Genomic DNA, 27,280 nt, shown 5'->3' on the forward strand with positions numbered 1-27,280 from the left:
GTTTACCTCTGGTCAAACCTGGAGTGACGCGATAGCTACAGCTGGCCGAGTGGAACTTGGTCACGTGACCTACCACGTGATCAGCAACGGCGCCGCACCGCCAGCAGCTGCTCCGCACCACTTGACCGCGTGGCGCCGCAGCCAAAGGGTGGCGGCGCCGCCACGGTGAAGGCTCGAAATGCTACCCTAACGTAGCTGTCGCTACAAAACTCGAAATCTCCATATTGCAGCAGATAGAAGGTGTGCAAGGCAAGCGCTGTTCTTGCTTAGCGCAGCTTCCTCCCGTGCGGCAGGAGAACGGTAGATTAAAAGTTTAAACGCATATCGATGCGAAAGCAATTCTGAGTGAAAATGGGGAAGAGTTGGAGGAACACGACGGCGAACGATACCAGGTCGAGTATCTTTCATTTTTTCCGACGTGAAGGCATAGAAGCCAAGTCAGCAAATGGCGTTCGTATCGTACCTCTTTGCGGAAATCAGCTACGGGGGCACCGGCGTCGCCCTGCCTGCTTGGGTGGTGGCGTAGGCGCTAGGGTGGGCGACCGCTGCAGCTCCGACGGCGTCCAGGACAGCACAGCACCACAGAGCAGTGAAGGTGACCCTGCCGAAATTCCCCTTCGCAGGTGGAGTGCGTGCCAAGAGCAGCGGTGACAAAGCCCGTCGCAGAGATCGGGAACTCGATGGCAGGCTCACAGCATCATAGGCGCAAGGCGTCCCGCAGGAGGGGCAGTGGTGTCGCGCCACCTGGGCGGTGGCGTAGCTGCGGGTGGGGATTACCGAAGCAGCTCGGACAATGACCATGGCTGCAGACAGGACGGAAGAGCTTGCCGACTTGCGGAGCTTCCCCTGCGGCGGCGGAACCTGGGTGAAAGGCAGCGGCGACGAGCAGGATGCTGGGCGGAGCTGCAGCAAGAACGACAGCTCGCTCACGGCGTCACACGAGGAGCTGGTGCAGAACAAGGAGCGCGTGCAGCGGCGAGAATCAGTGCACACTTCTTTCACTTCTTCCATGAGAGCAAATTGCTCGGATAAAAGAGAAAATAAATGCTAAGGTATGATATAGCACCGTACTGTAGCTGAAGCAGTTCACCTGAGAGAAGTGTGGATAGGAAACATCACAGATGTCCCGTTGCAACAGTGCGACAGTAGCCCTACTTCTGGTGTCGTGTTTTTGAAAACTCGTTTGTACGAAAGTACGTGGAGATGACTAATTTCATTGCCATGTACGTTCCCCAGAGCAGCTTCTAATCCCATTTTACCAGCGCTGTCCCCTTCCTCAGTGACGAAAAGGTTTGGCCAACGACCCCTGAAGATTACACTTTCTACTGGGATTTTGGCGGGCACTATATCTGTACGGCTTCGAATGGACGCTTTTTTTTCTTCATATAGAAAGAAGAGCAAGAGAGTATTAAGTGGTTTTAATAAAATAATAACAAAAAGGAAGGCAAAGATTTTTCCTATCCCCGGCATCTGCCATCGATACTGAAGAACCGGAGCTGGGGCACCGGAAATAAACTACAGCAGGCAGTATGGAGAAATGAAATGAAAGAGGTGAGGGGAAAGGAAGAGAGGATAGGAGGAGAGGCGATATACACAAACTATTTACACAATAAGAAATGTGTCCAGGTTGTGCGTGTCAATAGTTCATGACGGAGCAATAAACCACACGCGCACAGCACTACGTTGACTACAACTGGAGTGCGGCGTACACTTGTTAGTCGTCCAAGGTAGAACTCGCGCAGCGTTCGGTCACTGCGTGTAACTACATGGCGGAGAACAGACGGGATGTCAAGCCCGTCCGTTCGAGGAACGCACAGAACCTCACCAAGGTTCGCTCACAGGTGGGCGCACTGCCCTGCGACCGCAATAGCGTCTTGAGGGAATCTGTTAGTATGCCCAGGGCCCTATAGGACGCAAGCATATCGCGACGAGCAGTGGCGACCGCGGTACAGTGAAGGAGCAGATGTTCTAGTGTTTCCACTGAACCGCGTCCGTCACACACATTACTCGTCGCGATTCCCTGACGCTCCCGTCGTTTCCCGGACCACACGCAGCCAGTGTGCGCGCGGAGGATCATACACGTTGCGACCGCTTAAGTGCGCAACAGCTGGTGATGCTGTCGATGCGCTCACCTCCTGCGATGCGTGGGTCGGGGTGCTGCTTTCGAAGAGGCTCCTGGATGACCGCACGCACGTCCTCCAGCGCAAAAGGCAAATCGCTGGCAGGTAGTTGATGTGCGGCGGTCGCGAGGTCGTCAGCTTCTTCGTTGCCGGTGATGTCGCAGTGACCGGGCACCTACTGTGCACGCACGGCACACCCTCTCTGCGCGAGCGAATTTCCCGCACTAGTGGAGTACCGTGGCCGTTGGATTGCAGGTGGCTAAAGGCGGCGCGGGAATCGCACAGCAGAGCACTCCTGGGCGGCGGAGGGCCGAGGGTGAGCAGCAGGCCCAGCCCGAGCCGGATCCCCATCACCTCCGCCGTGGTGGAGGAGCCCAGGAAGGTTGCGTTTTGCTGGCTGTGCAGTCGAAGGGGTGGGGGTATTAACCGCCGCTGCAAGGGAGCATCTGTCACGGGCCACTGAGCCGTGACTGAGAAAAAGGCGAAACTCCTGATGATGGCTCTTTCCCCGCATACAGTTTGGCACAATTGGTTATTTAACGTAGCTTTAAGAGAAAAGTTGCACACCAAAATCTTCTGGGGGAAATAAGAAAATATCACACAGCCCTGAGGGGAAAAAAAGTAAATAAATCATGTAACGGAAATATAAGCGTATGCAACATACAATAATTCGTACATGCCAACACAAAATACTTAGTAAAAGATGCAAATATAACAAAATTCTGAACATGGTTGTTGCAAGCTTAGCAACAAAAAATAGCATCATCATAATAGCAAAACACGACAGCAACATTCAAAACGTTAATGCACTCCTAAAAAATAGCAATTAGGGATAGAAACATGGCAGATTATGTGAGTTCTAAGTTATTTTCCAGCAGCAGAGCTCTAAGCGTTTTTTTGGAGACATTAGCTCTCAGATCTCTTAATTCTTGTATTTTATTTAGAAGGTTAGTTGTTTGAAATTAAATATGTTGCCGTCCATAATTCGTCCTTATTTTGACGGCCGTGAAGTTTCTTCACGGAGTGTGTATGCGGGCGCTTCATTGAATTTTTGTACACAGTAAAGCTTCGTTTTTTTCATGTACTGAAGCAATTTCAAATAATAAATTTGATTGGCCTTCAACATTTTGTATTTCAGGAAAAGCGGCCTTTTCCGCAGTAATTTAGGTGGGCCGTGATATATTGTTCAAATATTCTTACCACTTTTTTCAGGATAATTAATCTTTTGTAATGTTGACATGTAGTGGTACCCCCGACTAAAGCACAGTAGGAAGGCTTGGAATAAAAGAGTGAGTAATAAAGAACAGTTCATAACAATTGAGGTGTTGGTAGACAAATCATAAAGAGGCGGCCAGTTGTTTTACTAAGGTCAGCTATGAGGCTGTTTACATGAGAATTCCACGATAAGCTTTCTTCAAACCACACGCCTAAAAATTTTTGGGCCCTGGTTCAAGCTATTTCTTTGCCATCAAACAAAATTTCTATTTGAGATTTCCTGGGCTTGTTTGGCGACGCAAAATATGTATTTCGTTTTCTCAATGTTCAAGCATAATTTATTTGCGTTTAACTCTTTCCTGCTCGACTACGCAGTCCACGCCGACACCAAATTATCGAGCTTGAACCATGAGTACCGCCACATTGAATCAGCGGCTTAATGTAACCTAAACTTCATATCAATCTAGCGCAATTTCGTCTCTTTTCGGGATCTTGGGATCAAAATGAAATCTGTGAAGCAGCCATTCCGCTTAGACAAGCAAGTGTCGATGCCCTAGCGCTCCTTGGTCGGAGATGAAGTCTTCGAAGCGGCAGGGACGAGGCTCATTGCTAGTGTGGTAAACAAAAGTTACTTTAGTAGTCGAGGGCACCAGTGTTTATTCCTTTTAGTGACATGACGCATATATAAACCAATTACAAAGTAAACACATGCACAGAAAAGGCTAGACAATCCACTAAACTGAAACCAGAGCCAAACAACACATACCACATATACTACCTCCTTTGTAGAAAACAAAAATAATGGAACAAAAGAAGGTAAACTCACGACAATTTACATGCGACTAACTACATGAGGTGAAGTTCAAAGCTGAATATACTCTTGTGGAAGTTCAATCACACACACCGACTCAAATTCAGTGTACACCCACACAATTTCATCTTCCTCAGGGTGACCCTTGAGGCCACTCTTGCTGGGCATATCGATAACTGTTGCTGGGTTCTCAATGCGCCGTCTGCGCACGCGGACACCTGAACTTTGATCGGGCCAAATAATATTTTTAAAAACTCCGGAACAGAAGAGCGCACTTCAATTAAAAAGTTGGCAGTGGCTTAGCTCGGCTATGCCAGCATATACGTAGCGAGAGGCACGTTTCCCTGGCTGGGCTTGTTGTGGTCCCTGTATGTTTTGCAATGAGAGACATTAAGTATACACATCTTTTGTTCATTTTGCTTGACAGAGACGAAGACTGCCCGATGATCTGCAAAATAGCATGCAGGGATCTCAATTTTGTCGATACAGTATTCGATTTGGTAGAGCCTCTTTAGTACGCAAGCTCCGTAGTAGTTCCCCATTGTGTAGTCTGGACTTTAGGGTCCGAAGCTAAATTGAAGTCAAACTTTTCGTTCATACACTGGCTAAGAGAGTCCTCTTCACTGTTGAAATCACCCAAAGTCACACACAACTGTGAAACCGTGCCGTAGGCTGGTATACAAGCGGCAACCATGTCAATAGTCTGCTTGCTTGGCAGATGTTCCCGGTGCCACGTAGACTCCTTGGATGATAATGCCGCTTTCCAGAAGCCGAATACAGCAGCCATTATTCAACCATTATTCACCATTATTCAACGCGATCGAAGGAGAAGTCTGACAGCGGTGGTACCTTGTTTCACGTACATGTATACAGACTCCAGCGTTCTTATTTGGTTCAAGCGAACTGCCAGGGCACATCATCAGGATCGGAGGAGTTAATCTTCCCTCGTCTATACCGCCGTTTAGCAGCGGCTGCACTCTCTTTCTCTGCCTGCATGTCCAACGTTGTGATACAGCCGCCCATTACATCTCCGCCTTTTATACGCAATGCTGCGCCTGCGAAGCATGGTTCGGGTGATAGAGCGGCGTGCGGTGAGGCGGCGGCGAAGAACGCGGCGCAGCTGTGAGGTCTCTCTGGTTGTCATGGTATTGGCGCATGCGCACAACTGCTCATCCGCGTGACGTCACGCTCGGCTTTGACGGTGGAGCGGGCGATCGGTCGCGGCGACGGCGAAGCGCAAGCAGCATTTCGCTCCTCTTCGCTTGTCATGGTAACGGCGCATGCGCGCAGCTGGCCTCTCCCATGTACCGCGAAATGCTCGACGGATAGCCCAGTGTAGCTCCCGTTACAAAATTTGTGGGCCTTAAGTTATCGTCTTACCGCAATAATTAGCGAAAACTGCCTGTCATTACCGGCCGAGAAGCACGGAGCTGTAGACCCATTCTGGCGTTTCACAGGCGAATGTCCGCTTGGGAATCTATACGGTCACGTGCATGCTCTACCTTCTTCCGTTCGTGGTCTCGTTTCTACCGCATTCCCTGCACACTTGAAGAATTCGTGGTCCCGCACGCACGAAACAAAAAAGACTGCCGAGTTCCCAGTCTAACCTTATTCGCAGGCGTGAGCCACCCATCGATAGCAGTGAAGTGAAGGCGTATAACCGGCTCATTTTGTCGATGGACACATGATCCGCTAGTCATACAGGAAAATTAGGAGACTGCTTAAGCTCGCCTTTGAGAGTAGACGCGATAGCAGCTTTAGCTTGTTTTAGAGCAAAATCTCTACTTCATTACCAAATTGAAAATTGTAATGTTGGTTTCTGAGGAAAGGAAATGGCGCAGGATTTGTCTCACAACTCGATGGACACCCGTACAGCGCAGTAAGGCAGGGAGAGATTAAACTTTATTTTGTCGAACAGAATAGATAGCTCCTAAGCCCTGGGACAGGGCCGTAGGGTTCGGGCGGTCAGCTTAGGTGCAGGCCGAGAGCTCTCGGTTCCTGGCGACATTCTCGGCCAGTCGGACAGAATTGAGCTGATTCTTCTTTCCCGTCCTTTACAGAAGGGTCAGCCATGGGTCAAGGGAAGAGAGGAAGGTGGGAGTGAAAGAACAAACAGAGAAATAGGTGCCGTAGTGGAGCGCTCCGGTATAATTTCGACCTCCTAGGAATCTTTAACGTGCAGCGACATCGTACAGCACACGGGCGCTTTGTGAGTTTTGCCGCCATAGATACCCGGCGGCTACTGAACTGGAGTTCCCGGGTTGCCGAACGCACTAACCTTTGAGCGACCGTGGCGGGTCCCGCCTATTGCGCCAATGCCGTATTTATGCATCTGCGTTGTCAGCGTCAACTCATGGTGCGCACATCTCTGTCAATACCACCGAGTAGCTCAAAGGGCGATTTTGGGGTCCGGTCACCCTGGGAAGCAGCAATGCGCCTTTCCATTCGTGACTTTCTCACAGGCTTGACGTCTACCTTTTGACTTGGCGAATTTGGAGGCTAATAGTGTTTCTGCACTAAATACTCTGTGCAGTCGCATCAAAACGAAGAATGCAGACGAGGCAGCTACTTGATACAAAACACCCACCATGCAATGACTTGTTTTGCTCGCTGCTGGAGACCGACGCTCAGTCCAGACGAACAAAAAAAATGACGTGAGCGACGCACATTTGCTGAAGTGCCACGAAGATTGGAGTGGTACCCGGAACGTACGGACTTAAAGAATATGAGCTACCATGATTTTGTAACCACTTATTTCGTGTGATCTAATTGTGAATCTAAGAACCCATGTCGGTGCAGCCGTGAACTCGGCTCGGGTGCATCTGATCTTCATAACTGTCTCATGTATGTCAAGAGCCCACATGTGAAGTATGTAGGGGGAGTATGCTGCCGCTGCGTTTGCAATGACTAACATCCCTTATGGCCAAATGAGCTGTCGCTTAGTGTCAAGCACCGGCGCTGGTGTTCCTGCCCAAAACCGACGCCTGCTCTCTACATTTATTTTAGTGCAAAACGCCCCACGGCTCAACTTCCTGTCTAGTCAGTTAGAACAAATTCACTACCGAAAACTGTTCAATGTAAGATATAAAAAACACCCTTTACTAGCCGACGACACCCCTATTTACGTTCTCTTGTAGCATGACACTTATATAAGATAATAAAAAGATTCACACCTGCCAAGAAAAGAGTAGAAAATCCATTAAACTGAAACAAAAACCAAAGCCACATATACAACACACTTTTTACTATTGTAGTCTATTGGCTTGAAGCGCTTTGGTATTTGTTGTCAGACCGAAAAATTGTTGTGGTTTAGCTCTGGTTAAATCCTGGAGGGACGCGAGAGCTACATCTGGCCGAGTGGAACTCGCTCAGTTGAATTGCAAAGTCAGTCTGCGCTCCGTTTCGCTGGGCGTTCTTTCTTCATCTTCGTCCCACTTGACACGGCGCATGCGCACAGCTGTGGCAGCTCGGTTTCGCCGGCGCACCGCGCCGCCGGCAGCAGCAGCTGCTCCGCACCCCGTGACCAACCCACGTGAGAAACCACGAGACCAATGGCCGCACCACGTGATCAACTCACGTTATCAACCACGTCACCAACGTTGCCGCCACGAAGCTAAAGCGGTGCCACGGAGCTCAAGTGGTGCCACGCTGAAGGGTCGAAGAGGTGGCGTAGCGTGGCTATCGCTAGAACACTTGCGAGAAACATTGTGATCTTGAACCCTTTTCTGTGTATAAACTTGTCATTGTTCAAAACGTATTTCTTTTATTGAGGGATAGCGAACATTTTTGTAGCGTCTCCTATGTCCGGCCGCTGTCTTAAGTCGCTGGGCTGAGGGTGCAGCTCGGCCCGATGGGTTCATTCGCAAAACGTGGCCGATGTGTTCAACAAGCAGTGGCCGCACTCTTTGGCTTAAGGCATCAGATGGAACATCGCAGTGTTGTAGCGATAGCTACACTATGCCACCTCTTCGACCCTTCAGCGTGGAACCATGCACTTGAGCTCCGTGGCACCACTTGAGCACGGCGGCGGTGCCATTGGTCACGTGGGTTGATCACGTGGGGCGATCGTTGGTGACATGGCTAGTCACGTGGATGGTCACATGGTGCGGAGCAGCTGCTGCTGCCGGCAGCGCGGCTCGCAACAGCTGCAACAGCTGTGCGCATCCGCTGTGTAAAGTGCGATGAAGATGAAGAAGGAATGCCCATCGAAACGGAACGGCTAAAGACTGAATTTGCAATTCGAATGAACTAGTTCCACTCGCCCAGATGTAGCCATCGCGTCACTTCATGTTTAATCAGAGCTAAACCACAGCAATATTTTCTAGCGATTGGTTAAATGGGGGGGGGGGGGAGCCACTACTTCTGTTCGAGGTACAGCAGGTACCCAGTGGAGCATGGACAGGTGAAATATGTTTGTGTGTTGTCAGGGCAAACGCCACATAGCATATAGCGGGGGTGGCCAAGGCCGTTGAAGTTGTAGTCGCTGTAGAGGTCACAGGCTAGTTCGCACTGGTCTAACGTAAGCAGATTCGCAGCGAGTAAGGAGTGTGGAAGGGGAAGGCAGGCGGCGGATGCGTCGTAATCTCTCAGTCTCTCTTCGCTGTCTGCGGTACATAGAAGACTCGTCTTCGGGGTTTTAATCATGCGGACAATATGAAGGTTTCCTCTGAGACGTGTTGCGGGCGACACGTCTCCTTCCTTCTTTTTCCTTCCAATTTATGTCCATCTGACTGAGAACAATTTCCACAAGGGCGTAGAGGTGTGGATGCTAGGTAAATAGGCGTTTAGCTGGGCGCGTCACTCAAACTAATTTCAACGCTAGAAATGCGTTCTGGTTCTCTCATGGCAATCTGATCTTGGCCGTAGCATTCCTGAACCCTCATCTGATGAGGCTCTTTTTTGCAAGTCTATACACTATTCCATTACCTATAATCCCAGATCCGCGTCGCACCGATACCACAAAATATTGTCGCGAATATTTGTAGTGTTGGTTCATTCTTCAAAGCTGCCGGCACGCAGCTTTATCGCTTTGTTTTTCTATACAAGTCGCGACCACGTTTTGTCTCGAGTCATCTTCTCCAGGCGACGCCGATTCTACGTTGTTCAAGAAGGCTGTAGTAGTTTTGCATGCTTTATCTCGAAAGTTCGCGGTTAGCTTTAAATTGAGCACGACCGAGAGCGGCGGGCATTCTGTTCGACGACCGCCGAGCACGTAGCAGCTACGCCGCCACCGAGCGATTCAGTCTATTCTGGGCGCAGGTCAGCCCAAATAAATAAGTTTATTTAGACGCCATTTTCGCTATGTTTTCGCTCTCCGGATTGCAGTCACCACTACGGGACAATATGCACTGAAGGAGCAGGTTATTTGAGGGATGGAGTTAACCTCACCGCTGCACTTTATACCTACGCCTGCTGCCGCACTGCCCTGGTACCCGAGCATTCAGATGTGCATTGGAATGAGCGCACACAGGCGCTTGCAAGCGAGCAACGAAATAAGGTTTCCTCGGGGAGAGTTGGAGAACGGCTCGAAATGTGAAGGATGCCTGAGGGCATACATGCCTTGAGAGGACAATATTGACACGAGGATTGGAAGTAGAAGAAGAAAGAGATCGCAGCCTCTAGAAGTAGACGACGCTGAAGTGTACATCCGTTTCTCTGGTGCCCTCGTTCAGCCGCTGCAATTCCTTTTCAGTGTAAAAACTGTTACACATCTGGTGGAGCAGTGCTGGGTACGCTTCCCGACCTGCGTACGCCTACGAGATAAAGACGGCACTCACACCGGTCCATCAGCGCCCAAGCCGCCGCCTCCGCGGTGAGACACCTGAGTTCGGGCCTCTTGACAACCCGACGAGGAAGACGCAGCCTCGACCGACGGTCCCACCAGAAATGGCCATAGACAGTAGGTTCCCGGCGCCCATCCTCTACCACACGCCGCGAACACCGCCATCTTTTCACGGCGACGTGTACGAAGATGCGGAAGAATGGCTGGACACCTTCGAGCGGGTCGCCCGCTACAACGGTTGGAGCGACGACCGTAAGCTCCATAATGTGTATTTTGCGCTCGAGGACTCCGCTAGGACATGGTACGAGAACCACGAGAGCAACCTGTCCACCTGGGAGACATTTCGCCAAAATCTCATAGCTACATTCCCGAACGCAGACCGCCGGGAGAAAGCTGAAGCTGCGCTTCGCTCCCGTAACCAGCGGACTAACGAAAGCGTCCGCATGTATGTAGAGGACATGATGCGCCTCTTCAAGCGTGCTGACCCATCCGTGGCGGAGGAGACGAAGCTTCGCCGCCTCATGCGCGGTGTCAAGAAGGAACTTTTCGCCGGTCTTGTGCGCAGTCCACCGCGTACTGTTGCCGAATTCCTCACGGAAGCGACTACCATGGAGACGACGCTCCTGCAACGAGCCCGGCAATACAATCGGGATGTAAACACGCTTGGGCCCGCTGTTTCTTCGATGCCACTAGGGAGTGATGCGGCCGTTTTACGGGACCTAATCAGGTCGATCGTCAGGGAGGAATTACAAGCCCTCCAGCTTCCTCCCAGCGCTCCGTCTGTTACATCGCTGTCTGAAGTCGTCCGGGACGAGGTGCGCCTAGCAGCACAGCAGCAACAACTGCCTGAGATCCCAAGACAGACTGAGGTCAGACCAACCTATGCATCTGTCCTCTGCCGGGCCCCAACGCCAGGCTACGACGTGAATACCGCGACTCACGCAGCGCAGCAGTCTGGTCTTTCCCGTGTGCCTGCTCGACCAGCTTATCAGCGGCCACGGAAGTGTGAAGTGTGGCGTTCACCGGACCGGCGGCCCCTTTGCTACTACTGTGGTGAGGCGGGACATTTTACAGAGCCTGCCCGTACCGCCGAGCGGGTCTGCGTGGTTTCGCGCCCGACGACCCTTGCCCCCGGAATGGCGAACGACCATTCGAAATTGAAGCTCATCTGTCGGCCCGTCAGAGGCCTGGGACATACGGTCGCTACGATCCTAGGTCGTCATCTCCGCTGCGTTACCGTTCCCCAAGCCCTCGCCGAGACGCCGGCTACCCTGAGCGGCGTTCTCCCAGTCCACGCCGGGAAAACTAATTCCAGCGGTCACCGGAGGCAAGGCTGCTGCTGTCGGGAAAACTGAAGATCCTCCGCCGCCGATATACCGATACGCTGATTCCTCACCGGGGCAGGGTAGCGACAGCATCCGACGCGCTACTTCTGATTTGCGTGTGACGATTGACGGAACTGACACCATCGCTTTACTTGATACTGGGGCTGACTATTGCGTGATGAGCCACACCCTCGCCCAGGAATTGAGCAAAGTTTTGACACCATGGTTGGGCCCTAGCATTCGCACGGCTGGAGGTCACCTCATTAGCCCGGCCGGAAGGTGCACAGCCCGAGTCGGCATCCGCGGTTTCGTCTACGTGGATGAATTCGTCGTGTTGAGCGAGTGTTCGAGAGATTTGATCCTGGGCCTCGACTTTCTACAGGCAAACGGTGCTGTGATCGATCTACACGAGGCGCGAGTCACATTTTCGACGAAGCAAGCCGTGGCGCACAGTAACACATAAGCCCCAGGAGTCAACGCTCTGCGTATAGTCGAAGACGACGTAATGCTGCCACCACGGTCCAGTGTGCTGGTGTTAGTGAGGAACGACTCGTTTCACGACTACGAAGGTATTGCGGACAGTCACCCTTCGCTGTTGCTCGAGAAGGGTGTGGCTATTGCGCGCGGTCTTGTTGAACTGAATGACGGCTGTGCGACAGTTTTTCTGACGAATTTCACGAACGAAATTCAGCACCTCGCCAAGGGAACGGCCGTCGCCTTCCTCGACGACGTGGATAGGTTGCCGAATCTGTGCCCCGTACAGGTGAATCTTCACGACAATGCCGCACCAAGTAACGTCCTTGAGAAGGTTAAAATCAACTCGGAGTTGTCACCTCATCAGAAGAACCTTCTGTCGTCGCTTCTACTTGATTTTAAAGATTGCTTCGCGGCGAGCTCCAAGGTCGGACGTACGCCGGTAGCCAAGCATCGCATTGTCACCGATTCGGCCACGCCACCAGTTTGTCAGCGTCCATACCGCGTTTCGCCTAAAGAGCGCGAAGCTATTAGGACGCAAGTCGATGAAATGCTTGCAGACGACGTTATACAGCCGTCAACAAGTCCGTGGGCGTCGCCGGTGGTCCTGGTGAAAAAGAAAGACAACACGTTGCGATTCTGTGTTGATTACAGGAAACTGAATAATGTTACCAAAAAGGACGTATACCCACTCCCGAGGATCGATGATGCCCTTGAGCGACTCCGGGACGCCAGGTTCTTCTCTTCCTTAGATCTGAAAAGCGGATATTGGCAGATCGAGGTGGACGAGCGAGACCGCGAGGAAACGGCTTTCGTGACACCCGACGGTCTGTACGAATTTAAGGTGCTCCCGTTTGGACTTTGCTCCGCTCCGGCCACATTTCAACGCATTATGGACACTGTTTTAGCTGGTTTGAAGTGGCAGACGTGCCTTGTGTACCTGGACGACGTGGTCATCTTTTCGTCTAGCTTCGAACAACACTTGCAGCGACTGCGCATTGTCCTTCAAGCTCTTCAGTCTGCACAACTAACGATCAAGCCAGAGAAATGCCATTTCGCCTTCGAGGAGCTCCGTTTCCTAGGACATGTTTTCAGCGCACAGGGTGTTCTTCCAGACCCCGACAAGGCTTCCGCCGTCTCCAGTTTCCCACGCCCAACCGACAAGAAGGCCCTCCGACGTTTTTTGGGCCTCTGCTCGTATTACCGCCGCTTTGTTAAAGATTTTTCTCGCCTAGCTGAGCCATTGACTGCCTTGACTCGAGATGACACATCCTTCGTATGGGGAAGTGCCCAAGACGCAGCCTTCGAGGAACTCCGCTGCCGCCTTCAAAGTCCACCAATACTAGCTCATTTTGACGAGAATGCAGAGACTGATGTCCACACTGACGCCAGCAATGTCGGCCTCGGAGCGATCCTCGTACAGTGGCAGGACGGCGCAGAGCGAGTAATCGACTACGCGAGCCGCACACTTTCTCGATCGGAACGGAACTATTCGACGACCGAAAAAGAGTGCCTTGCCGTCATCTGGGCTCTGAGTAAGTTTCGACCTTACATCTACGGCCGACCGTTTCGTGTTGTCAGCGATCATCACTCGCTATGCTGGCTGGCCAGCATTCAAGACCCTTCTGGCCGGTTGGCCAGATGGAGCCTCCGTTTACAGGAGTACGACGTTACGGTCGTCTATAAATCGGTTCGGCAGCACCAGGACGCGGACTGTTTATCACGAGCGCCCATGGAACCAGCTACGCAAGACATCCCCGAAGATTGCCCTGTTCTTTGTGCCATTAGCATCTCCCGTATGGCGCAGCTTCAACGAGCAGACTCTGAGTTGGCGCCACTCGTTAAGTATCTGGAGGGTTTGAATTCTCATGTACCTCGTGTGTTTCGCCGTGGACTACAGACCTTCATTCTGCGGCGTGGAGTCCTCTACAAGCGCAACTTTGACAGCAACCAAGCGACGTTTCCGCTTGTTGTGCCATCCCAGTTACGCTCCGAAATCTTAAGCGCTTGTCATGATGAACCATCCGCCGGCCACTTGGGGGTTAGTCGCACACTGGCAAAGATTCGGCTTAAGTATTACTGGCCAAATTTACTCCCATCCGTGTGTAGATACGTAACAACATGCCGGGATTGCCAACGGTGCAAATCTCCTCCTCTGAAGCCAGCCGGATTTCTGCAGCCCATAGCACCACCAAAGACCCCTTTTCAGCAAATTTGCATAGACCTCCTCGGCCGTTTTCCAAAGTCGACCAGAGGAAACCGTTGGATTGCGGTCGCGACAGATTATTTGACCCGATACGCTGAGACCACGTCACTTGCAAACGGTACTGCTGCTGAAGTCGCCGACTTCTTCGTCCACAACATCGTCCTGCGTCATGGCGCTCCTGCAGCTATCATTACTGACCGTGGAGCTGCATTTACGGCCCGCTTCACTCAGGCTGTACTCAAGCTCACGCACACCAGCCATAGATGTACAACAGCCTACCACCCGCAGACAAATGGCTTGGCAGAACGCCTCAACAGGGCCTTGACCGACATGCTTTCCATGTATATTGATATCTAGCACAAGACATGGGACGAAATTCTCCCATACGCAACATTCGCGTATAATACCACGCAGCAAGAGACGACGCAGTTCGCTCCGTTCAAATTAGTCTTCGGTCGACAGGTTACCACCCCCCTCGATGCTATGCTACCCGTGGACCCCCCTGACAGTGAGAGTGAACTTGTTGTCGACGTCGCCACCTATGTTCAGCGCGCGGAAGAAGCGCGGCAACTGGCCAGACACCGCATTCACCGTCAGCAGCAGATCGATGCTGACCGCTACAACCTTGGACGCCGCTACGTCACCTACCACCCAGGCGACTATGTGTGGGTTTGGACGCCCGTTCGTCGTCGCGGGCTGTCCGAAAAGTTACTGCGCCGCTACTTCGGCCCTTACCTTGTTGTCCGCCGCCTCAGCGACGTAACGTACGAAGTTGCACCAGCCTCGCCAGCTCGTTCATCGCACAACGGCAAGCGCAGCGACGTTGTGCATGTGGTGCGAATGAAGCCGTACTACGAGCGACCCCCCCCCCCCCCCCCGAGTGACTTTCCGGCTGCATGTAGTCATATTCCGTGATGACAGACTCGTGGTGTACCCCTTGAACACTTTTTCTCCCCGCTATTCGGTCTGACGGTAACATCGCATCGGGGCGATGCTCCTGAAGAGGGGGCAGTGACACGAGGATTGGAAGTAGAAGAAGAAAGAGATCGCAGCCTCTAGAAGTAGACGACGCTGAAGTGTAGGTCCGTTTCTCTGGTGCCCTCGCTCAGCCGCCGCAGTTACTTTTCAGTGTAACAACTGTTACAATATTACGTGTGCGGCGTGAGGCCTACCGCTTTTACTCCTCACCTGCCAGGTCTAGAGGGAAGCTGCCCTGCATCAGCAGCTGCAGACAGGCCGCCCTTCACACTAAACACCGACATGCCTCTTGCGAGCTACTCATGTGGCCACTTACTCTATTAGTCCCTAAGTGTTATGGCAGAGTTGATGTTACAAGCAGATTGATCAAGGTCTCTTGGTGTCAAAGGTGACCCAAAGCTTCTCTCGGTAAAGGACAGGTTACAGGGAAGCTGCAACCGAAGTAGCCGACTTGTTGCATGACATGTACACGACGCATATCCGCAGAGGTTTTTCGACTTTCTCGCCCAAGCGGGGCTGCAGTAGAAAATCCAGCAGCTTCCCTTTTATGCGGCTGATTGTGGCATTTTATTCACCCGCGACAGCCGTGAGGCGTCGCTCTCAAACATTTAGGAACTATGGTTCACGGAAGCATGCAGTTAACGGAATAACGTAAAACCTCCGCTATCGAAAATATCTTTGTAATGTATACGCATTTGCTGTTTTTGCGGTCTGGTACACGAAAGAAGAAGCAGAAGACAGAAAACAATATCACTGAATATTTCCCATTTAGATCATCGTTTAAGCCATGGGACCGAGGAAGCATTGAATAGGAGACATCGTAATTTTCATGCCGAGTAAAAAATACTTTGCTGCGGGTGTGGCATGGTTGTCTTAACTTGCTTTCAAAACTTCATTTCACCTCCAAGCTTTCTTTATTATCTGGCAGAGGGACCTGTACTCTAAATAAGCTAGCTTAGGCTGTCTGAAAAAAAAAGGGGATACTTCTTTCCTTTGTCCTCGAATAGTGTATCATTGCTTACCCTGTTCCATCTATTCTTCTACGTGTAGAATTTGTTTGGCGTTTCACTTTTTTCAACCGAAATTCATATAGATTGGTTACTCTGCCTAAGAAAGAAATGCACACATTTCCTTAAACTTTCCTTGCGCAAATGACGTGTTTTTCATATGCAGTACTTTCCTACTCTACATAGAGATATTACTTTACAGCCGGTTAATTAATACGTACTTGACAGACACGCAACCCAGAATTATCCATCAGGCGAGTTGAATACCGCAGCTGACACTACACAGCGAATGACGTCACATGCTGTAGCGTCAAACAGTTCTTCCCCTAGGCAAAACAGGGGTCTACTATGTTAGTACTGATGTTAGCGCATGGGTAGCAGCACGATAATGCTGCCTCTCGTAACTCTGATCGAGGCTTACATCATCCAGCTTGAGTTAGAGGTGTAAATCATGACAAATCAACAGTAACAGCTTTTATAGCGCAGGGCAGCGGCGGTGGTTTTGCGTGCATAAGTGTGCATAAGATTTTCTTCGATGGCATAAAAATGGTTTATGGCGACTCAGGCTATGAGAGACGCCGTATAGTGAAGGGCTCCGGAAATTTTGACCACCTGGGGTTCTTTAACCTGCACTGACATCGCAAAGCACACGGGCCTCTAGAATTTCCCCTCCATCGAAATTCGACCCCCGCGGCCGGGATCGAACCCGAATCTTTTGGGCCAGCAGCCGAGCGCCGTAACCTCTCTGCCACCACGGCGGCTGATGGCATAAAAATAATTCAGTGATGCTTGAGAGGCATGTTTAAAGACTACAGTTACATTTTTTACCGCAAGCTTGCTCTTTAAAGGTATGGTCCAAGTTAGCTTTCAGCACTCCAGTTTCGGGAGCATCTTATTTTTCTGATAATTTACATGTTCGCAGACTTATAAAAATATGGTGCTTCTATTTGTTCACACTTATGCAGAGGTTGCAGTGCATTAATTTGACTTCAGAGGAGACCTGTGTATGTGACTATGAAAGTGATATTAAGCAGAAAAGCCTGTTAGCACAGCAAATATAACTCGGGAAAAACTTGCTTGGCGTCAATAAAACTTAGATTTTCTCTACGGAGTGGCGTCCACGTTCACTTCTACAGTTCTACGGACTGCCGTCCGCAGCATCAGCAGTGCTGTCCAGCACAATCAGGGGCCGTACGTGAAAACATCGTGGTGCTCGCGCACATATATAAGAGATACTGATTTTCTATACGGCACCTACGCCACCTACGGAAGGAATGAGAAACTGACATTTGCTCTTTAATCTGATGTTGGGTTTCTTTCGCCGTAGTTTTTTATTTTAATTCTGGCTTAGCACAACAAAATAAATATCCAGGCCTTATTTTAACAAAATGAATTCAAAATAAAAAAATTAATATTCGTGCACACCAGGAATGGCGCCAGCTCACAACACAATGTCCGGCAACCCATCACCGGTGGCCCATTGCAGACTCTTTTTCTGGATACTGCTCTCCGCAACGGGCTCTGTCTGCGTGGCTCGGGGCTTGTGGTCTGGGTCCCAGTCGCTGGAGCCGGTTTTCCAGCGCAGAGCCCACCTCGACGCCTCGGCAGCATCCCTGTGTTAGAATTGGTTTGCACGAAGAGCTAAATTCTCTGAAGCGCGGCTTGTAGTGAGCAGGAAGACCGATGCTTAAGCAGAGGGAGCTTGAATAAAACTAGACCTACGGTTCGAAAAAATGTATGAAAACAATCACACATATCCCGTACTTCTATTAAATGGAAGAGGAATGCGATCGACGTGCGCATCGCGCCTGCCTATAGCTGGAAGGCCCAGTGCCAGGCCCACAGGCAACACATTTCGACTTGTGAATAAAATTTTCAGAACGAGGCAAAACGCAAAAGGCGCTCGTGTTTTATGTCATATTAGTGCACGGTAATTAAGATCCCCGGGTGGTTGAAATTGTGAAATTGTTAAGAAGTCCTCCACTAAGGCAAGTTTTTCTCTTCTTTCTTTCACTGCCTCCTTCAGCTCTTCCCTTGCAGTGGACTTGGGGTGCCCAACCGAGAAGTGAGACAGCTTTACTTACCTCGAAACAAATTTTCAGGGCATAGCAGCACATTTTCATTGGGGAGCAAGTTAAAAAGCAAGGGTCTAATTTGATTTGTCACATGGATGTGGCAAGGATGTTGAGGCAAACCCACCATTATTAGAGCAACTATTACTATTTCGATAATCCGAAATGAACGGACGCAGAAAATTGGTATGAATTGACCAGGGGCCGTATTCCAAAAGAGCTCGATTTTATGCTGTCCATTTCGTGTCCGTTTAGCCCTTTGTCATTGGTCGCTGAGATGCATTCATACCCGCAGCTTTCAAGCGAACTTGTAAAGAACCGGAAAATTGGGTGGTTGCCCATCGTAGCTCACGACTGGCTGCAATATGCTGCCAATGGTGAAGTGCATCACAGCGCTCTGTCAGAAGCAAGCGGTTGGATCTGACCACTCGCGCCCATTGGCTGCGATATGCAGCAGCTAATGGCGTGGTCCAGTCACCAGCTTCCCAATGGCCGAATCGCTTCATACAGGCGCTTGAATGCCGCGGGCATATCCGATTGACCAACGACAAAGAACCAAGTGTACAGCTAATTGAATTCGGCCCCAGAATTCCAACTGAAGGGAACCAGGTCGGAACGAGTGGCCGATGCACTTCGTTGCGAACGTAACCGCAGGGGATGTGTTCATATCCGCAGCAGAGGATTGTTCGCGCGCTTGCGTCTTCAAGCGGTAAGAACAAGGTGATGCACCAGTAGTACCCTCCTACGTGTGCTCACATATTACTGCTCGAGTACCTCAGCCGTTAAATTGGGCCCGCCAAAAGTAACCGGCCCCCTTCAGATACACGCCTGGGATAAGAAGCGGTACTACCAAAGTGAACAGAGTTAAGGGACGCCATGACGGATGCCTCTACTTTTCGTGCTGGGTTGACTATAAAGCTGGTAATAAGCGGCATATTTTGACGGGAGGCTGTTCAGGGTAATAATGAAATGCCGGGCCCCCGGCAACGCGATAACCTTCAACTAATTCTGTCACGTGATCGGTTGTCATAACTTTTGGTGCGCAGCCATTCATTACTGGTCGTAAGCAACCCGCTTCGATCTCAGATTTCGCCGGCTAATGTAGGCCTCCTGCGCGGCCTGCTCCAATTTACTATGTGAGACGCTGAGCCATACAAATTATGTCGGCGATTCCTCCGATCTAATTACACGAGTTTGGCGGAACCACAGCGTTAGCTAGAATGAACTAGAAGTTCAAATCATTTGACTTAGGAATAACGAGATTCTGTAGCAGTACTACTAGCAGGCAGCAGCACAGGTACTACGCTGCTGGTACTGCTATTGCTACTCTCAATAGCGCACACAGAACATCGGTAGCATCGTAAATCCATGAAGACTGGATTCAGTTCGCTCTGAAGTAGCAAACGATTTGTAGATTGGAGTACCCTAGAATCAGTCAAGCTCATACACATGAATTTTTCAGGCTGTCTAGTACAAAGCCCCTCAAGATCGAACAAGCCCCCCCCCCCCCCCCCCTGTTTTAGGCAAATAGTTGGTTGTCGACGTAATGAGTTTAACTACAACTATTTGTACTTTGTTCCTAAGCAGCTAGGCAAAAACTATGGCGCCAGAGCTGTTTGGGAGCGATAAGCTGGGCCTATGTAGTGGTCTTAATATATATTTAGAGTTAGAGGCTATCTTCACATACACTGCCAGTCTTATTTTAGTCAGCATCGCCACTGCTCGAAGCGCCAACCCAGCTATGCTGCTGCATGGGCAAGTTAGTCGTCCTCTAGCGGTCTACGATATTTGTTTTGTACAAACAATTCAAGCATCCCTCATTCGCCGGCTCTGTACGTAAAAGTTCAGAATGTAACGGCAGGGATATTTATGTTGTCGGTTCTGCTATCACTGTTTGGATCCACACGTGCCAAATCTACGCTACTCGCGAAAAACATAGGCACAGTGATAGGTGTATACCAAGTTTAATATCTAGAACCCTGACACTCCAAACAAATTTAGCCCTTTTCAGAGAGCGCACAAATTGAGTCCTGCGTTTGAAAAGCCTTAATCTCATTGCGATAAAAAACACAACACAGGTCAGCAACTGTAACAAGAAGCTTTCCCAAAAGCAGCGCAGTATAAGAGATTACCTGCCCAGGTCATAATCACTAGCGTTACAGCAGGCGTTTGAATAGTCCCGAATGAATTCGGTAAAATTTGGAACTCTGGCGAAAAATACGCGTGTAGCAGCAAGACACAGCTCTGCTGTATCGTGTAACGGGAGCACTATTTAAGTTTTTTTGGCAAGCACCATCACCTTATCATTTATCTAGCTGAGGGTACCAGTGAAAAGGTGCAGAGAAAATAGTGGTTAGAGTCTGTGCGAGCTGCACATGCAGTTTCACTGTGACAGTGGAGTACTCTCTCATAAGGCCCGCTGCTACACAACTCATACTGGGCTTATATAGTCGCCATAAGCCATGAAGTCATTATTAAATCCCACCGAAGGCACTCACTGCTAGTACGGCAGTAGTTCCGCCGATTTCAAATAATGCACAAGTAACAATGGGAAGCAAATTAAGAGCTCTGTCAGCCGGAGAGAAAAATCTCAACATCTCCATATTTCTGCAAATAGGAGACCCTACAGGCGAGTGCAGTTCTTGATTTGCGCAGCTTTCTCCTGTGTGGCGTGAGAACGGCAGTATAAAAGCATATGAAGCGAAAGCGCTTGCGACTGAAAATTAGCAACAAATTGGAGGCACTCGACGGTGAACGAGACGGGGTAGTTCGCGGCATTTTTTGTCCATCACTGTCGCGTATCGTGCTGTTTCTCCAACGAGGAGGCGCGCCAGCCAATGTATTCTCAGCCGTTGTATCGTACCTCTTTTCAGAATCGGCTACGGGGGCACCGGAGTCACGCAGCCTGCATGGGTGGTGGCGTAGGCGCGAGGGTGGGCGACCGCAGCAGCTCCGACGGCGTCCAGGACTGCAGACCACCGAGCAGTGGTGGTGACACTGCCGCAAGGCCCCTTCGCAGGTGGAATGCGTACCAAGAGCAGCGGTGACAAAGCCCGTCGCAGAGACCGGGAACCGGATGCCCGGCACACAGCATCACAGGCGCAAGGCGTCCAGCAGAAGGGACGTTGGCGTCGCGCTTCCTGGGCGGTGGAGTAGCTCCGGGTCGGGATGACCGAAGCAGCTCGGGCAATTACCATGGCTGCAGACAGGACAGAAGAGCTTGCCGACCTGCGGAGCTTCCCCTGCGGCGGCGGAACCTGGGTGAAAGACAGCGGCCACGAACAGGATGCTCGGCGGAGCTGCATCAAGCACGACAGCTCGCTCATAGCGTCGCACGAGGTGCTGGTGCAGAACGAGGCGCGCGTGCAGCGGCGAGAATAAGTGCACGCTTCTTTCACAACTTTTACGAGAGGTGCCCATTGCTCGTATCGAAGAGAAAATTACCGCTAAGGTATTAGTGCACAGTACTATCGCCGAAGCAGTTGAACTGAGAGTAGCTTGTGTAAGACATATAACATGCCTGGTTGCAAAAGTTCGTGGGAAACGCTGCTGCTTGTGCCGTGTTCTTTAATGCCTTAACGCTGAAAACTGTTTTGTCAGTCCCCTCACCTCTTTCAGTTCACTTCTTCAAACTGGCTGCTATCCTTTATTTCAGCTGCCCCAGCTCAGGTGCGGCCGTAGTGATGGCAGATGCCGGCGTTAGCAAAAATCTTTGACCTTCCTTTTTGTTTTTATTTTACATTAAACACTACTACTACTTTAAAAGTACGAGGCGAGGAATAAAATCATTGCCGTCTACTTTCTTTGGAAGAACTTTTGAACGGCAGAATGGCACCTAAAACATCACATCGTTCTAGTGCAATTTCTGCTCTTTTGATCATGTTGTGATGACAATGAAACCTGTGAAGAAACAACAATGCTTTGACAGGCTGTGGAGAACCTGTTCCCACTTTCCATTTCGACGCGGCCCATTCTCCCCATCATGCGTCAGAATAGCACCTGTTGGGCGAGGAGGGAAGTTGCCCTCATGGCGGAAGTGGAAAGGGAGAGGGGAGCGCCACCTTGAAGGCTAAGCGGAACTCCGCGGAGCCGTTGAGAGCCTCTTCTGGATTCGGCCAGTGTCACGAACGGTGGTAGCCGCACGCTCTCGTCACCTTGCGCGGCCGGCGCACGGGGATCCGTCGTACCTTGCCGCTGGACTTCTGGTTCCAGGCAGCGAAGGGAGCTTCACCTTCACCACGAAGTTCTCGTGGATGGCTTTGCCCCAAGAATGCGGCCCGCACGGGAGAACCCGGCCGCCATTGTCGGCGCATAGAAACGTTCGCCGCCGATACCTCCGAAGTCGCGCCCCTGCCCCAGCCGGTAAGTCGGAAGTCCTTCTTACGCAGCCTTCTATTTCCGAGGAATGCCTCGTCGGTGTTCTGTAGCTAGCTGGCCCGCTATGTGTATTAATTGCACGTGGAATAAATAGGAGATGGGTGTTCATTCTTGCTCTTTCCTTCCCTTTGTTCCCTCGAGCACGAACACCCCCGTGGTATGCGAAAGGAAACGCTGCATCCGCGGAGAGGGAGTGCGGCGTGGAAGGCTGTCCTCCCATAGTTCCACAAGGCAAGTGTCGGTGCCGTAGCGCTCATTAGTCAGGGCGACAGCCTGTGAAGGGACGGAGACGAGGCTCGCTGATAGAGGGGCAAATAGCCGTTTATAAAACGTGGACACCAAAATTTATACCTCTTAGTCACATGACGCATATACAAGCCAATTGCAAAGTATACACCTACTAAGACAGGACAAGGTAATCCACTGAACTAGAACAAGAACCAAAACAACTCCTACAACGTATACTCCCTCCCATGTGAAAAACAAAAATGATGGAAGAAACGAAGATCTAGATACAGCAAATTAGTATGGAACAAGCTACTTAAGAGGAAGTTCAGAACTCAATACACTTTCATTGAAATTCCACCACACGCACATCTACTCAAATTTAATGTACACCCGCACACTTTGATCTCACCCAGGGTGTCCCCTCAGGGTACCCTTGCTGGGCGTTTTGAGTACAGCTGTTGGGATCTCAATGAGCCGTGTGTGAAAGCGGGCACCTAATTTTGTCTTTCCCGAAGTTACTGTAAAAGAATCTGGGCCTGAAGAGCGCACTTCAACTAATAATTAGGGGACCTAATCTTACCGGCTAAGCGCATTAATCAGCGAAAGCTGGCTGGCATTAGCGGCCTCGAGGCACAGAGCTGTCGGCCCGTTTTGACGTCCAATAGGGCGTATCTGCGCCCACGTGCGCACTCTACCTTTTTCGGCTTGTGGCCACGATTCTGCCGCGCTCCCTGCACACTTGACGTACTCGTAGTCCCGCTTACGCGAAACAAATGAGACTGTCCAGTTCCCGCTATAACCTTATTCGCAGACGTGAGCCTCCCCTCGATATGAGTAAACGAAAGGCGTTTAACTGCCTCATTTTGTTCGGAGGACGCCTGAACCGCGGAGTGACAAAAAATCGGCAGTGGCTTAGCCGGGCTATGCCAGGATATACGTAGCTAGAGGTACGTTTGCTTGGATGAGCTTGTTGTGGTGGCTGTATGTTTAGCAATGAGAGACATTGGGTTCCATCTCTGGGGCTATGCGCCGTCTATTACGCTCGGCGGTCTGGCATCTCCGTTTGCCAAGGCGTTCCTCGCTCTGTTCGGGCGTCGCCGCTCTTCTGTTCGCTTTCTAATGCTCATTTCCTCCTGTTGAGTAGCCAAGTGCCAGGTGACGACCTCAGGATTGGAAGAGTTAATCTTCTTTTGTCTATGCCTTCATCTGGCAGCAGCTGGACTCTTTTTCTGGGCATCCATATCAAACGTTGTGTTACAGCCGCCCATTGCATATAAAATTCCTTCGAAAGCTTCGAAAGAGGAAAGGGCCCATTGTAGGAGAAATATGGTCAAGTAAAACTCTAGTTTGGGCGAGTTGGTTCATGTTGAAAGAAAAACTTCTTGCGCCATTACCAGTTTTTCTTTCAACATGAACCAACTCGCCCAAACTAGAGTTTTACTTGATTATATTTCTCCTACAATGGACCCTTTCCTCTTTCGACGCACCGAACCTGCCATTACGTGTCCCAACCTGATTGCCATCTCAACGTGCCAGTCTCGAGTGGTCTCCTACTGCTTGAAACGGAAGATAGTTCCTTTGGAGGTTCAGTCATTATTCGGTGTTCTGCAGCCATCTTGGGGGCACGTCAGGCGCGTCTGCAAGATACTCAAGTCTGATTTGGCGTCAGTCCTGTCTTTTGTGTGCCTTCTGTGTCCCCGTTTCTTGCGCCATTACCAGTTTTTCTTTCTACCTCGAGGAGCTCGCTAAAATTACACCCATATACATATACTACGCCGCAAGCTTCTCAGAAACCAGTAAGGCTGAACAAGTGATGATCGCCATCAACACCCCGCACAAACCGTGTAGTCGGTTCTGATAGAGCCGAGATGAACTCTAAAAAATGTGACTCCAATTGTTTGAATCAATACATGGTGCGGTGATAGGTATAGTTAACGTATTGAAGGTACGTTTAATCCACTTGGCTGAGTTTAGAAACGCTGCGGTGGAGGGTGCAGGTTATTTGAGGGATGGGGTCAACCCCATGGGTACACTTGCCACCTATACCTGCTGCTACCGCACTGTCTTGGTACCAGCGGATTCTCTTGCACCCTGGGAAGAGCGGACCCCCGCGCTTGGCAGCGAGCATCGGAGCGAGGTTTGCTCGGAGGCCCCTAGTGGCACGGCTCTAAATGTCAAGCAGGGGATGAGGTGACACTTGCCTTGCGAGGACCATATTATGCATGCGGCGCGAGGTCTGGCGCGTTTACTCCCCCCATCATCATCTAGAGAGAACCCGAATCGCATCAGCAGCTGCGACAGGCCACACTTCCTACTAAACACCTACATGCCCCATGCGAATGACACCTTAGGTCGCTTACTCCATTAGTCCCCGAGAACTAAAGTCACAAGGAGATTGATCAAAAGACCTTCTTCTTGGTCTCAAACGCAACCCAAAGCAAAGCTTTTCTCGATCAAGGATAGGTTACAAGGAAACTACAGCCGGAGTGGTCGACTTGTTGCTTGACAGTTATACGACGCATGTGCATAAAGGTTTTCGGCTTTGCCCAAGCGGGACCACAAAGTGGAGATCCAGCACCTTCTCTTTTATGTGGCTAATTCTATGATTCGGCTCACGTGCAACATCCATGATGCGTCACCTCAAACATTTCGCAACTACAGTTACCGCAAGCAGGAAGTTCACGGAATAATGCTTACTCTCCACAAGATAAAAAATCCCGCTAATATACACGCATGGGGTGTTCTCGCCGCCTGGTACCAGAAAAAGGAAACCAGCAGACGGTAACTATCATTCTGAAATCATTTCACATTTACGCCATCGCCTAAGCTATGGGACAGCGAAAGCCGTGGATGGGAGATATCGTAGTTTTCATTGCGAGTGAGGAATAATTTGCTCCGGGTGTGGCATTCGGTTCTCTTAACTCGCTTCTGAAAATGCATTCTCCCTTTATGCTTTCTTTATCTTCTGACAGAGCAAAGTACACTATGAATAAACTAGTGTAGAATGCTATGAGGAATGCAAATACTTTCTTTCTTTGTCCTCGAGTAAATAGTGTAATTGCTGGGTCTCTTCCACTTACTTCATCTATATGTAGATTTTGTCTGCTTCCTATTATCAACCTAAATATATATTGATTATAGGGCAATACACACATCTCCTTTGATTTTCCTTCGCTGAATGACAAGATGTTTTTATATGGCGGACTTTTGTAGTTTCCAGAGATATCGTTTACAACCAGTTGCCGTCTGTTGCATTGCCGTCTGCAATTCACCAATGTCGTCTGTTGCATTGGCGAAATGCGAAAACATTTGCGTTTGAACGTCAGCAAATTTTTTTTTTCAAGTTATCGTTGTCACCGGACAAACATCGCGTGCCCTCCGAATAAGTGGGAACTTTTTGCAAGTCAAGTGTTTCCACGTGACCCTTCAAAAACCTCACGAAATATTTTTGCAAGTCATCATTGTATATTGTCAGTGCACATCCCCAAAACATTTTGCCGTCCTACACACCACAACAAGTTCACTTCGTGCCCCTATAACACCCTTGAACCAACGACCCTTCGTATTCTTCTTCCTTGACCTGCACAGTATTTGGCGAAGCAGGATAGCTGTACGGCACTACGATGAAGATGCGCGGTCTGCCCGGGAGCTATGTTTTGGAGATAAGGTACCAATCTGATGGGGCAGTTGTGTTCCTTGAAAGGTTTCTGAGTTTCTGTGAGCGGAACGCATATCCGCTCCAGATAATCATGAGTGCAGCTCACAGCATCATCAGTTTCTGGCCTGTTGCAAAACTTTCGAAACAGGCGATGAAGGAGTAAAGACTCATCGTGGCGTATGCATTGCGTGGCCGCCTGGCGCACAGAGGGCCTGGGTTCAAACCCCAATACCGGCGAATTTCTTTTCCGGGTGCTCAGTTTCATGCGTACACGCTGTGATGACACGCTCTGCCGAGACGTCGAGAAGTGAGCAGTTGCACTTCTTACAGCGCCGCGGGGTAGGCGGTGGCAAGATTGTGTGCATAAATACACAAGGGACATAGAAGCTAGTACCTGATAGCATGAAACTAATTCAGAGGTTTTTAGGCATGTTCCAAGAGTGTACGTACATTTTTTAACAAACGTTTACTGTAAACGTTTCATGCAGATTAGTATTGAGCCTCTAGGACTGGAAAAGTCGAGAGCTTCCATTTCGGTTGTCCACAGTTGTGCAGAGGTTGCACTGTGGCTAATACCTTACACCTTCATCTTTAAGCCTGAGCACCTCAGTACGGATTGCCTTCCACAATTTATTTCTAGGTACAGAAATAGCATCAGCAGTCCTGTCCAGCCCAACCGCCGGCCTTAAGTCAAAACACCGTGGTGCTCGTGAGCATATCTAAGGAATACTGTTTTTTCTATACCGCACCTACACCATCAACGGAAGGAGTGAGAAAGCGACATTTTTTCTTTTATCCGGCACTGGGTTTCTTTCGCCGTAGCTTTATTTTCATAATTTCTGGCTTACCAGCAACAGAAGCAATATCTGCTTCAAAGTTCACGCACTGAATCCAAAATAAAAATCGTCAATGTTCATGCGCGCCAGGACTGGCGCCAGCACAAAGCACAATATCCGGCAGCCCTTCGCCGATGCCCCATTGCAGGCTCTCCCTCTGGGTACTGCTCTCTGCAACGGGTTCTGCCAGG

The sequence above is a fragment of the Amblyomma americanum genome, chromosome 6 (genome assembly GCF_052857255.1).
Source record: "Amblyomma americanum isolate KBUSLIRL-KWMA chromosome 6, ASM5285725v1, whole genome shotgun sequence".
In the NCBI taxonomy this organism is placed as follows: domain Eukaryota; kingdom Metazoa; phylum Arthropoda; class Arachnida; order Ixodida; family Ixodidae; genus Amblyomma; species Amblyomma americanum.